The sequence below is a fragment of the Salminus brasiliensis genome, chromosome 9 (genome assembly GCF_030463535.1).
Source record: "Salminus brasiliensis chromosome 9, fSalBra1.hap2, whole genome shotgun sequence".
Classification (NCBI taxonomy): domain Eukaryota; kingdom Metazoa; phylum Chordata; class Actinopteri; order Characiformes; family Bryconidae; genus Salminus; species Salminus brasiliensis.
Window position 1 is genome coordinate 28,337,522 of NC_132886.1, and position 11,545 is coordinate 28,349,066.

Here is an 11,545-nt window from a genome sequence, read left to right on the forward strand (position 1 = left end):
GTATCATAGTATATAGCATATAGTATTATAGTATAGTATTGTAAATGATAATGAAGTATAAATCAAATGTGTAAAACCAAAACAGCAATAACTTATGAAGAAATATTTTAATTTAATTTAATAAATGTTTTTCATACTTTCATAAATATCTTGAATTTTTAATAGAAATTTTGTTGAATTTTTGTTTTAGGGTAAAAATAGTGGAATGTTCTTTTAGTAAAGAAAGTTTAAATGTATATGATATGATATGATATATAATATAATATACACACTTTGGACATATATATATATATATATATATATATATATATATATATATATATATATATATATATAATTTATTTATTTATATATATTTATATATAACTCATTTTATAATTAAAAGTACATATATTTTACTAAAAATCTAAATTACTGGCTGTTTCTGACTGACCTCAGAGGTGCTCTGATCATTTTAGCCCCTTCTGGATACAAATCTCTGTGGTCTTCTAGGCCTAAAGCGCTCTTTGGTTGCTGCTGCACACCGTATTTAGTCTCTGACCTTGCATATCGGTTCGAAAATCTCTTTTTTGGACGCAACTGTGGTGAATGTGATGGTGTGACCACAAATGTGCTACAAACATTTCGGTAGTAAGAACTGGCTTGTCCTGTGATATTTTTATTGCTGTCTGGATATGAGAGTTTCATCACTGAGGAGACGGGTGGAAGTCTTCTTGCAGACGTCCCCCTGATAAAGTAATCCAATCCGAGCAGGGCCGAAGTGTGGTTGAGGAAAGTTTCATTTTACACCCATATGAATTTGGTTGGATATTTTAATAAAATCTGTTGTTCGGGAGCCTGAATACTCTGGTAGCGCTCCAGCGCTGGAGACGGGCGGGGTGGAAGATTGTGCTGCCGTGCAACAAAAGCAATCAGAGATTCAGCGCTACGGCTGAGGGAGGGAGGCATTGTACTTGTTGATTAAGAAGGGTAAAAAAAAAAAGCGTTCCCAGGGAAACACGGATGAAACTATTGAAATGCTTCCACTCTCGACCTTGGGCTTTTCTCCTTGTGGAGTCAGATGTTGGCAATGGAAGGCTGCAGCGTGGCACAATGTATGTTTTCCTTGCCTTTTTTTTTGTTGTTGTTGTTGCCCAGATAAAGACGCCGTGAGTCAAGGGCATGGGCGGTAACTATTTGAAATGCTCTAGGAGATGCGGGTAGAAGAAGACCACATGCAGCAGCAATAACGCTGACTGCGTCATATACATGTCACTGATATCAGCTTTTTGAATGGGTTTTTACATAGATCTCAAAGGAGAATGAAGACGCGGGCTTAAATACACTTATAGGGCAGAAAGCTGGGAAGGCTGCGTGTGGTGACACCTACACTTTCTGCTAGGCTTTCATCTTTCTGCTGCCTTTTACAGTGCAAAAAGATGTCTAGCCCCTGTTACGCTAAATGACAGGCCGAAGGACCTAAGAGCCTTGGCCGTCAGCCTCTCCGTGTTCCTGGGCCATCACGGAAAAGGCTGAGGGCAAACGATGAGGGTATATTTCACCCCACATGAGGCAGCTCGGAGCCTTCAGCGCGCCGCCTGGCAGAGATTGGGATGGCATTTTCATTTGACCTCGGGGTGACATCGGCGTAATGGGAAGCCATCAAAAGCGCTATCTATAAAACAGAATTGATTTCGAGACGCCCGCATTGATATGCAAAATCTGCGGGAGCCGTCGGCCGGACAGACGCTCCTGTTGAACGGACCCCCCCCCTGCCGTCGCCTCGGAACGTTCCGCATCCATCCTTAGGCCGCAAGTGAACAAAACTAATGATTTCTCAGCGGTTTTGAGGGATGGGACTGCTTATGAGAGGTGAAAACAAACCCACAAACCCTATATTTACGAGCTAAAGCTCAGTCTGGTAAGACTTCAGCCATGCAGGGTCGCATCACTCTTCTACACAGCCTACACAGATCAGCTCGCCTAGGCGTTATTTATGAAAAAGCAGCACAAACAAATTTGGTGAATTGCAGGAGATACAAATTTTCCTCACTTTGACGGATGGGCTCGATTGCCGAGACTCAGAGATTAAACCCTGTTCAGCGGATTTGTGTCTCTTTGGTGGTTGCAGATATATCACATGTATTGGGCTGTTCAGCTCGATGTATGAGAGAGAGAGAGAGCGGGAGAGTGTAACAGGTTGATGCCTGTTGCTTATGCCAGCTCGTGTCTTCTCACCTCAGTCTTCTGGCTCTAGCAAGCCAACAAACCGGTTCAGAGCGAGAAAAGATGTCAGGGCTAGGTGAAGTGTGGAGGAAATGAATGAAGCAGTAACAAAAAAAAAAAAAGAAAAGAAAAGAAAAGAAAAAGAAAGTAAAAAATAAAAACGATCCACTTATCACTTACAGAGCGCGATCAATTGTGGCATGATCCTTTTAACCATATGATCTTCATCCCAGCAGCAATTTTGTCTGATGTTTCTCTAAGGATGAGACAATGCGAGTCAGCTCGATGAGTTCAATTACAGACGGGAGTGTCACTGAGGTTTTCATTTTCTCGTATGCCTCGGTTAAAACCGCCTTTATTGCTTCTTTGCCTGTCTACCCATGCAGCCTGTAACGAGAGAATATTTCCCTGGAGTGTGTGAATATGGGGGCAGGCTTTTGGGAAACTTTATTAAACAAATAAAATAGCTGCCTCTTATTGCCTGCTACTGACAAATTACAGGGTATGGAAATGAAGCCAAATGACAGCAATTCTAGCGAATTAGAGGAATAGTCACTGTGCTAATTACTCTTTCAGTTATAGGTTTTCGGACGCAGGTTTTCCACAGTCCACAGAAAAGAGGGTCACGTCCAGGTTGCTGATTAGATTATGCCGTTATTAGCAAATGGCAAGCTGCGGTGGGAGGGCTGTTTTTTCTTCCCGTCTTACTTATTCATCCTGGTCTTCTTTAAGATCAGCTTCATCCTGATGGGAAAAGCAATCAAAGACGTGGCTCTCAAACATGATAAACGCCTTGTCAGAAGAAGTTACGGGGAAGTCGCTCAACACCTGGCCTCAGGAGAGCCCGGTGGCCTCAGGTTCTTTCGCAAGTTGATTAGCAGCGCAGACAAATCCCACCTTCGGTCGTGTATTATCTACAGGACGGACGAAGAGGAAAGTCATTAGGGAAGGCTGCAGAAGGTCTGAAGTATTATCTGTGGACGGCTAACAAGATTGCCACGCTCAACATCAGAGGCATGTCTCGCTCTAATGAAAGCGGAGATCTGTTTGCTTGCAGTTTATTGGAAGTGTCGTCCGATGACACTTTGAGAAAGCCTTTGATGCTTGCAGTCAGTTTTGTGGCGGCAGTAATCTTACACAGACTATTAAGAGGTAGAAGAAGGACATGGCCTGCTTGCCGTTGCACAGATTGTGACGCTGGACTGGTTTGAGCTTCATTTCAGTTCTGATCCTGGTCCTTCATTTGTCAGAGCATCTAGATGTTTCGAAGGAGGGCACTGCCAATTTTATTAGTCAAATCAAATGTTTTGGATTTCATTGGATTGTCAGTATTTCACCTACTGGCTAATTGGAGAAGAGTCCAGCTGATAACTGCAAACTCAATTGTGCTAACAAGCTTTTCCAATTCTCTCAATCAAAGCGGTAAACATGTCAGGAAGTAAAACAACACAGGATTCAGGTGGATTGATTCTTGCACTGTAAAATTCATACGCTGCCCAGTGAAGCTGGTCTACCACCGTTAATGTAAAGTCAGGGCAACTTAAAATGCTAAAGTAACTGATTACAAAGTGTTTTTTGAGTTAACTCAACTTTAGCCAATAGTTCTTATTTTTCTCAGTTTGATTGAAAATATGTTTTATAGTGAGCCTCCCAAACATTAGTAATCACCTGCAGTGGAAATTCGCATGGAGAGCTGTGGTGTTGATGGGATTTGAATATATCATTTTCTGTGTCTTGAAAAGCAGGCAGTTAGACCATTGTGCCACTCCTGAACCGTAAAACTACACTGTAGTGCAATGGTCTAACTGAGGTGACATGAGGTGATTATAACCACAGAAACACAGGTCTTAACTCACATCTCAGCATGTCCTTATGGATGGCAGCTCATCACCTGAAACTCAGTGAAGCTACTGTTCTTCACCATGATCTTGCCATCTCCTTTGAGTGCTCCATCTTTTGGTCACTCCATCTGCTGAAGCACCTAGTCTCAGCGTAGTCATGGATGATCAGTTATCCTTCTCAACTCATGTTGCAAATCTGACTCGCCAGGCAAATTTCTCCTTTACAACATCTGGCCAACAAAGGCCACCCTCTACGCTTCTTCAGCCTCTCTTTAACAATTCAAGGCTTGACTGCAACTCCCTTCTGGCTGGTCTTCCTATGTGTACTATCAGGCCTTTGCAACTAATCCAGAACACGGTTGCACAACTTGTATTCAAAGTTCTCTTCTGCTTCATGTTACTCCTCTGCTGTGTTCTCCTCATTGGCTTTGAAATCCTGAAGCTGGCCTTCAAAACCCGATACAAGAGACTTTCAAGCTTTCAAGTATGGATCAGCTTGACCCCACCATCCTTAAAGATCCATGGAAGACAAACATCCAGACTTTTTTCCGTCCTGGCACCGAAGTGGTGGAACGAACTTCCCCTGGGTGTCCAAAGAGTTGCTCGCTGTCCCATCTCTTTTAAAAGTACCTAAATTAGCCCTTATCTTGTACTTATTAAGGTGTATGATTGTATCTCATATCTTACTTGGTTTGTTTGACATTCAGGCTAAGTGTGGTGTATGTTGAGTATTGTGTATCTAGGTCTCTATACTGATTTTTGTATTTGGCAGCATCTAGAGTAAACAGGGAAGCACTTCTGTAAGTCGCTCTAAATAAAGGTGTCTGCTGAATGCTGTAAATTTCCATGTAAATGTACATTCCAACAAGGGCTCAGCAGTCTATTGCCAAAAGACTCCAAGTCTGGGGACATCATGTGATAGGGCACGTTCTACCCAACAGATGGAAATGAACAGGAAGCAAATTGAGGACTGAAAATATGAGTTAGGAGAACTTTCTCCAGAGAGTCCTATTCTATTGGCAAAACTCTTCCCTACAGGGTCTAGACAAGCTGTGTGTGTGTGTCATCTGTCATTGCAACTTAAAATAGCTGAATACATTCTTTAGAGAATGTGTCCACATAAATTTGGACATATAGTGGATCTTGTAGTTACTAGATGTTGCTATCCTTTTAGTTGCATGCCAAAGAAACAACACCACCTCCAAAGGGTTTAGCATTCCTGGCGTCCCAGGATCACCCCCTTGATGCCATCTGCTCGGCTGTTTGCCCAGGTGGAGTCCCTCCTCTTTGTCCAGCTGACTGCTTTTTTCAGCAAGATCTTTCACTGTTGCCTGCATGTCTTGCCCAGCACTCCCATCTCGCCAAGAAGCTTTGATGTGGACATCGCTACAAAGCCTCCACAGCCTCTACATTTCCTCTGACTGGATCTTGACTCCACATACCTAAGCTTCTAGCGCTCATAGGCCTCCTCCACTGCATCCTCCCATGGCATTGTAAGCTTTATGATATAGACATAAGACGTGATGATGCGCAAGGTCATAGCACAAGGTCTAATTTGAGGTTTACTGAGTTCCAGGCGAAGTCACATATCAAAGCTGTACTGCAAAAGCCCTGTATCTTCATTTTTGTTGTTTTGTTTTTTTTACCTTTTGGCTCAATGTAAATCTGACAGTTGTTTTTTTAACACTGAGTCAAAATTTCAAAGACTTCTTACATTGACTTCCATTAAAAGTTAAGAAGTTGGCACTTTGGAGATACAAGGTTTTTGTGTGACTGTGACGATATTCTATTATGAATGTGGTATACCAAAAAGAATAGCTTGACCCCCACCCCAACGTTCCTCACTTTCCACCCCAACACTACTGCCCTTCCATTATTCACTCCTTATAGCCCACCTCTTCCCACAGCTGTTTGAGAGGTGCTCAGAAGTTGTAGCACTCACAATGTGGTAAGGCCCTTTGGCAGCACTTAAATGAACATCCCGTCTGGGAATCCATTATTCAGGTCTTTGAAGACAGTCTGGAGGCTTAAGGAGGTGCATGGCTGTATTGCACTCTCAACAGTGTGGAACACAGGCATAAAGAACATTTGGGCAGGGTTCAAACACTGAGAGTAGAAAAAGTTGTTGCCATCATGGCAAAGCTATGCATCTAGAGCTCAATTTTGAGGGGATGCTATTCCCTCTGTCAAATGACAACAACAACAACACAAAAGACAGTGTATGAGGAGTGATTTCAGGCTAACAATTAAATAAGTTACAGTCAGAGCAAAGCTCAAACTTTGTTCTATACAAATTAATGGGCATATAAGATGAGACATTTCTAAAAATGTAAGCTTAGCTACACTCAGGGCCGGCGTATGGGGTAGGAGGAGATGATTCTGAGGGGCTGTGACAGACCGGGCCCTAAATTTTAATTAATTAAGTATTTTGGCAGAATTGTTAGAGTTGTGGGGCCCAGTGTAATATCTTTTTATGAGGCCCAAAATCCCAGCCTCCTGGTTGTGTGCAACTACCATTCTTTGGTAAGCCTTGGGGATCAGCATAGATTTTGTATTGTATTACTTCCATGTGTAAAAACCAATATTGTGTAAATTATTTCAGGCAAAACAGACCAGCCACTAGTTGTAAATCATATAGATAAACATTGCATAACATAGCATTTGCTGTCAGAATTATTCCCCCATTCCCCCATTGCAAATCAGGTTTATTAGCAGTTTACAACCTTATAGCTGTTTGCACTGAACCAATCAAGGATCAGATTAAATAGCTCAACACAACTAATATAACAAGTGTTTGCTCCACATTCAACACAAAATACCACTTTTACTGACCGCTGCAGTCTCAGAATGATCCTCCTGAATAGAATCTCATTTCTCACAATATCATTAGCACACATTTCACACAAATAAGTGGTCAAATCAGGGCTTTATTAGTTTAATAGTTTAGTAGTTATAGGGGTTTTTTAGTAGTAGGGGTTTTGTGGACTGTGATTGCATGTTAGAAATCTAAGAATTCTACAAGTCAAGAGAGTTGTCCAAAATGTTCAGAGAAGAGGTCATAGCCTTGCACAAACAAGGAAAAGCATACAGACAGAGCAAAGGCACTGAATGCTTCTAGAGATACAGCCGGAAGCATAGCTTACAAGTTCGAAGTTAAAGGAACACTGGCTACACTAGCTGGACGTGGCAGAAAGAGGAAGCTGTCACTGGCTGCCACCAGATTCCTGATGAGGTAGGTGGTCAAAAACCATTGAGTGACTGCAAAAGACTTGCTGCAAGATCTTGTGGCAGCAGGCACTGGGGTTCATGTTTTCACAGTACACCTTGTACACCTCTACTGACCCAAAAGCACAGGTCAGCCAGTAAACCAGAGGAGACAAAACTGGAGCTCTTGGGCCTGTAGATCAGCAGTATGCCTTAAGGGGAAAGAAGCATACTCACCTGCCTACAGTGAAGCACAATGGAGACTTGGTGATGCTCTGGGGCTTTTTTGCTTCCTCTGGCAGTGGAAACCTGCAGAGTGTGGAAGGCAAGATGGACTCAGCTAAATCAAAATATTTGGTTGAATCATAATATTAGTGAACTAAAGGCCCTTGGCCATGAAGACTTCCTCAGGAATGCTGCCAGAAGCTGGTGTGTGACTATGGATCATGTTTGCAGCAGGTCAGAACAGCAAACAGGTGCTCTACTAAGTACTAAATGTGCTTGTCCTGAAGGGTTTGAATAATTCTGAGACTGCAGTAGTCATTAACAGTGGCTTATTAGTTGTGTTGAGCTATTTAAATTGGTTGAGGTGATCGGTTTATTACAAACAGCTGAAGGTTTCTACATTTTGCTAATAAACCTAATTTGTAATTGGGGTTGAATAATTTCGAGTGTAACTGCATTTGCTGCTGTGATCTGATTTTGCTGTTAGGCCAAACAAACTGATACAGTAACAAGTTTATTTTCTTGTGTTTTTGAGCAAACAGTCACACCTGAGCAGGGTGTTCCTCTCACCCTGCTGCCCATTCCTCTCTCCAGCTGAGGAAATCTTTCCAGATGGAAGTGTTCATAAATATAGATGACCACATAACTGCTGGATTTAACGAATGCAGCTTTTACAGTAGGTTGGCTCTGTGTATCAGGTGTAGCAGGCCAGGTGGACAGGGGTGATTGATGTTCTCCAATTTAGTTCACTTAATTTTTTATTTTACTTTATTTTATTGACTTATTTTTACGTTACTTAAAATGGACATACTGTAAAGATACAGAATGAAAAATATTAAACATAATTTATGTCTTTAAGTTTATTTATTTTGGCAAGAGGTGGGTTGATTGTCCTAAACCGACTGACAAATCTGATTCATGTCAAATCCAAGCACCATTTTTCCAACATATTTATTGTACAAATTTGACTCTATTGTAGACTGGGCGTCTGTCTTATGGTTGGTGTGGCGCAACAGATAATACCGCTACCTACCAGTGAGCTGTCACACCATGTGGGAGACTAGGGTTCCATTCCTGGTCTGGGTGACTATGCTGCACTACTCCAATAAGAGTCCTTGGGCAAGACACCTGACACTACATTGGCCCACCTAATATGAGTAACCTTGAAAATTGCGCTGGATAAGAGTATCAGCTATATAGTAGATATTAATAATACAACTCAGTGTGTATCAGGTTGGTGTTCTGGTTCTCACTATACTGAGGGATGGGCTTTCAGTGTGTATCTAGGTTGTGGTGTTGAGTCTGTACTCTGTACTCTTCCCTAAGAAGCTTGTCAGCTTAATACATTTTACAGAAGCTTTGGCTGAGTTTGAGTCAGATATGGAAAAACAAAATCCTGACAGATTGATGACATATTTTCTATTGGAAGGCACAGCAAAATACAGCACAGCATGACTGCCCAAAAATATGCAAGTAAATGGTCAAGGTCATGTCCATGTATTGTACGATAAGTCAATAATGTAGTTATTGTGATGGGCCAAACTGACTGTCTTACTCTGTTGACTGGTGTTGCCTGGTGTTTTCATTCATTTGCATTGGTTGTGCTGAACAGTAGAAACTGTGGTGATTGCATTTAAAGGTTTCAGGAATTTTGCCAAGGCAACTGAGAGAAACTGTAATAAACTGTAAAGAGCAGCTGCCGTCAGTGTCAATATTCCAGTCATTAGGAAGTAATGCACATTTGAATCAGTGAATTTTCCAATGACAGCAGATGCCAGTACAAATAGACTATGTTATATAATATTTGTAACAGTGATTTTTGACGACACTTTATGTGCATGCTGCCTGCATAAGGGCTCTTTTTTATTTTAAAACAAATCTTAGTATTTGACTTTTTGTGACCAAGTATTTATGTGTTAGTAATTATGTAATAGGTCATTTATATCTCAGTTTTTATATGTCAGTATGTATAGCTCAGTTTTTGCTATTTTAAGTCATTTATATCAGTTTTTATGTGAAGTAATTTATATCTTAGTATTTATGTGTTATAATTTATGTCAGTTATGTCATGTTATAAGGCATTTATTTGTCAGTATTTATATATCAGTATTGATATGTTATGTCATTTATATGTCAGTATTCATATGTTATAAGGTATTTATGTCTGTATTTTTAAAGGTCATGTATATGTCAGTATTTGTCATTTATATGTTAGTATTTATATGCTGTCATTTATGTCAGTATGTATATGTTATAAGGCATTTATAAGTCAGTATTTATATGTCATAAGGCATTTATAAGTCAGTATTTATATGTAATAAGGCATTTATAAGTCAGTATTTAAATGTAATAAGGCATTTATAAGTCAGTATTTAAATGTAATAAGGCGTTTATAAGTCAGTATTTATGTTATAAGGCATTTATAAGTCAGTATTTATATGTAATAAGGCATTTATATGTCAGTATTTATGTTATAAGGCATTTATAAGTCAGTATTTATATGCAATAAGGCATTTATTTGTCAGTATTTATGTTATAAGTCATTTATATGTCAGTATTTATTTTAACTAATGCTGTCAACATTAATGTGTTAATGTACACAGTTAATCTGAAAACTTTTTGACCAAAGTTGACCAAGTTTGGCCCCAACTTCCTCACTTAGGTCACTCTTTTTACAGAGCCTAGTAATGTAAAAAATAGCCAGGCCTTTGGCCAGTTTATTAAGCACATTTATTTGTTCTCCCGCCCAAAAAATTAAGGACGTGCTATCTAGCATATTAACTTGTGATTCATCATAACTAATTACAGAATAAAGTTGTAATTAATGCCATTAAACTTTTTAATAGATTGACACCACTAACTTTAAGATATGCACAAATAGGCACGATTACAAGGGCTCTTTAACTTCGGAGACATTTGCTCCATTTATAACACAGTTCTTAAAGCAGCATCATGTAGCAAGTGCACCTTAAAATAACAGCTTTAAAATGATTGTGATGCTCCACTGACTGTTAAAGGAGAAATGGCGTCTTTATCACTGGAACACAGCCACAGTTTACTTCTGTGATCATATGGAAACATAAGGGCTTCATAACACATGTAGAAGCACTGAGTTATGTTTTTAAAAAAGCAAGACTTGACTGTGTATATCTAAACTTAGTGTTGGTAAGATTACACTATATTGACATAAGGGATCTTAAACCAAAGTCATGCTAAAAGCTTGTATTTCCATTGTTGCTATTTTTCTGGCTGTTGCACTATGCAACTCTGCACTGCATAATGAGAGTCAAAGTTGTGTAAAATGCTCTAATACTGCTCTACCTCATCAGTCCACATGCTGCATCCACTTTAGATGCTGCTTCTGTATCTCTTAGCTTGTAAAATGCATGTTTAGCATAAGCTGATTTATATTTACTTCAATGGAGTAAGCAGTGAATGCAGCAAAATGTACTCCTCAACTGTAGGGGGAGCCCAGGAGCAAAGAACTACAACTTTTTGCATAATGCTGCTTTAATAATGTCTGTATTTCTGGTTATGCCTCATGGTAGGCTTATGTATAAAATGTTGGCCAATTTAAATAGTTTACTTCAGCAATCTCAATCATCAGTGTCATGCAAAAGACACAAATATCTCCAACATGGCAACTTTACAGGGAAAAGGAGAAAATCTTATAGGTGAATAGGGGTTATTCCTAGTCATTTGTGAGCATCCCTATTGGTCCATTCGCCATGAAATAACAAAAATGTATAGAACAGACAGATGTACATTATGTCAAAAAGTATAAAATGGTAAAAATCGAGATAAAAGGATTTTGCATTATAGTGACAAAATAGTGACACAAGAGGTTCATTAATACTAAAGTCTTTTGATGTAAAGGGTTGACATAAACTTAGATGGCATTCGTTCAGACTTCATAAAGCCTCATCAGTAACAGTAGATGTTAGAAGGCAGAGACTAGTTAACAGTAGTGCTCTAAATTTAGCATATCGTCACTGTCAGGCAAAAACCTTGTATCTCTGAAATGGGAAAAAAAAATTCTTAACTTTCAATAGAAGCCAATGTAAAAGGAT